The following is a 3,518-nucleotide window of genomic DNA, read 5'->3' as shown; positions in this document are numbered from 1 at the left end:
CTAAGCGCTGGGGTAGATACAAGGTAATCGGGTTGTCCCAGTTGGGATTCACAGTCTTAATCCCCATTTTACAGATGAGGTAACTGAGGCACAGAGAAGTTAAGCGGCATGCCCAAGGTCACACAGCAGACAAGTGGCAGAGGTGGGATTAGAACCCACATCCTCTGACTCCCAAGCCCGTGCGCTTTCCACTAAGCCATGCTGCTTCTATATTACAATGACCCAGCATAGATTACACTTGCATCCACAACTGGTCATATGATGAAATAGTGTCAAATGATGCACTTCCCCTTTAAAAGGTCACTCCCAACTTGTGTCTTCTTATCAATTAATCAATCAATTGTACTTACTGAGCACTTACTCCATGCACAGCACTGTATGAAGTGCTTAGGAGAGAATACTGTATCAGAGTTGATAGACACATTCTATGCCCACAGTGAGTTTGTCTAGAGGACAATTTAGACCGTAAGGGCAACCTTATATTATAAAACATCAACATTCCTCTGGTCTCCAAAACATTAAAGAGAAGATGCAGCATGTGAAGAGAAAATAGCTTGTTTCCTTAAACTGATTTTAATCTGATTTAAACCCAAAATAGTAACTTGTTTTGACCAATGACTTTGGTAAATATGGCATGGAATTTTAAAGATTATATTTACAACCTCAAGCGGCTTATATTGTAGGGAGATTTAAGAGCCACATACCCATTTTGAGGGAAATCATTTCACAGAAGATGAATGTTAAATGGTTTGTAGGCATATTTCCTGGGCATTGTTTTGCGTATGCATTAGCATTTAAAGGAGTGACAAATATGTTTCATTTCTGGGGGCTCCAACCAAAAAAAATTTTGCTTGTATTTCTGCAACCAAACCAATTATTATTGTTTTTGTTGAACAGAAATTTATTTGGTGTTTTGTGACAGAGCAAGTAAATCAAGCTATTTTAAGGCTGTGCATCAGCATGATTTCTGTGGCTATCCAGGCAAAAAAGATAGCCCAGATAGCTTAGTGGATAAAGGAATGATATTTCAGTTTTGAAACAATAATTCAGTTCTTGCAACTTGAGATGAGGTGAACTTTGTGGCCTCACCTCTGTCTCCTCCACTGAAGTCCTTACTAATACTGCACATAACAAGGCATAATTTTACATAACTAGCAGAATCCACCGCAAGCTGGCATAAAAAGCATACCTGATTGAATATCACTATTTTGGAACTGCTACCTAATCATATTTTTTCAGGTTATGTGAAAAAAATAATGTTTCTTTAATTATGTGAACTCATATTATTTGATATTTTAATGACATTTTAGATTATAGTTCTGCTTCTTCTATTAGATCTGGTGGTATTAATAGGGTCTGGCAGAAAGTTATTTGATATCATTTTAAAAAACCACTTGTATTTTTCCCATCTCATACAGAAGCAACTCTGGAGCTCGATTTCTAGGAATTGGAGTTGTAGCTTCACCAGTGTTTTGGGGTGAAATAAGCAAAATCATTAACCCAAATTTACTTGCAAATAAGGATCCCCAAAATTGCTGGCCTGCAAGTGTCAGTTTATCAATCTCAAGCTCTAGACCGTAAGCTCGTTATGACCAGGGAGCATCTGTTATATTGTATTCTCCCAAGTGCTCAGTATAGTGTTCTGCAAAGAGTAAAAGCTCAGTAAATAAGATTGATTGAATATCAGCCCTACTCTCCCATAGGAGACATGGGGAGACTAAGAATCAATGCTGCTGGAATTCTTTTGCTGCTCCATGGACAGTAATTTTAGACTGTGAGCCCACTGTTGGGTAGGGACTGTCTCTATATGTTGCCAATTTGTACTTCCCAAGCGCTTAGTACAGTGCTCTGCACACAGTAAGCGCACAATAAATACGATTGATGATGATGACAGTAATCACCCTGAGCTAGGGAGTGGCTATTAGCATGATTGTGAAGGCAATTCTCACAGTGCAGCCTGGCAAAGCACTAGACATCCTGGAGAGTCAGTTGGCTTACTGGGATAACTGGGATATCCATTAGAGCTTCAGTGCCCTGACTGGTCCCTAATAGGAGAATCTGACTCAATGCCGGGGTATAGAGAAGCAGCGTGGTTCAGTAGAAAGAGCACGGGCTTTGGAGTCAGAGGTCATGGGTTCAATCCCAGCTCCACCAATTGTCAGCCGTGTGACTTTGGGCAAGTCACTTAACTTCTCTGGGCCTCAATTACCTCATCTGTAAAATGGGGATTAAGACTGTGAGCCCCTGTGAGACAACCTGATCACCTGGTAACCTCCCCAGCACTTAGAACAGTGCTTTGCACATAGTAAGCACTTAATAAATGCCATCATTATTATTTATTAGAAGCACAAATGATCAGAAGTTTAAAGCCGGACCAAAATAACAACAAAAAAAAAGGCCAATCAATCAATAGTATTTATTGAGTGCTTACTGTCCAGAGCATTGTACTAAGCACTTGGGAGAATACAATATAACAGGCCCATTCCCTGCCCACAACAAGTTTACATTCTAGAGGACTGTAAGGCAAAAAACCCTCCCAGCTGTAATCTACAACTAGTTCAGACCCAGATGTATTCTGGAGGCCCAAATTATCTCAATACTTTGTGAGTTTGGAGGCAACCAATGTAAATCTCAGCTAGTCCCTGGTCAGACAGGGAATTCCGTGTGCCTTGGGGACTTTCCACAATATATTTCTCCTCCAGATTGGACAGCAGTCGTCTGACTCCTTTGAAAACTGCATTGTGGGTGAGGCTTTTTGTTCAGTGTCCTCGCTATACCCCATTGTTTTAAATGGCTCCTTAGTAAGGAGGGGTCATTTCTGGCGACTGTCCCAGCCCTCCTGAAAACTGGCTGGAACAGACAGTTGGGTGATCTATTGTCGATCTTGCCCATATTAGATAGCTTCATATTTCCAAGCTGGAAACAAACTTCCTTTGATATGGTTCAAGCTCAGCTTTGATCATCAAGGCGTTCAGTGAAGCCCTATGAGTTTTCCAGCACATTGGAAGCTGATCCCAAAGAGGTGGGTTGTGAACTTCCAATAGAGTTGCTGTGCGTTACCATGTTCAAAGCTTCAGGGAGTGGGGAGACAAGAAGTCCACAATACCCTATTTTGAGATGCTCCTTTTGGATTTAAATTCTGGAGGTGTAGAGGTACTCTAAATGGAAATAAAATACTGATCTCTCTCTGTCTCTACCTCTCTCTCTACCTGTCCCTCTCTCTCTCTCTCTCTCTCTCTCTCTCTCTCTCTCTCTCTCTCTCTCTCTCTCTTTCTTTCTCCACCCTCACACAGACAAACACAGAAGGTTTATGATTGGATCAAGGTTAGGTTTCTTTCCAAGCATAAAAATGAGTTTAGGAGACTTCAGTTTCCTGTCTCCTAACATTCCTGACCACAAATATTTTGTATTCTAAGCTGGGAAAGCAAAGGGTTATTTAATAAATTAACACTTCACATACTTTTGGTTTAGCTTTTGGTTTGTAATAAACAAGATCGTTTTGTCCTCCATTATTTAGT

This window comes from Tachyglossus aculeatus, chromosome 3, assembly GCF_015852505.1.
Source record: "Tachyglossus aculeatus isolate mTacAcu1 chromosome 3, mTacAcu1.pri, whole genome shotgun sequence".
Lineage (NCBI taxonomy): Eukaryota > Metazoa > Chordata > Mammalia > Monotremata > Tachyglossidae > Tachyglossus > Tachyglossus aculeatus.
Note: the sequence above shows the minus strand (reverse complement) of the source record.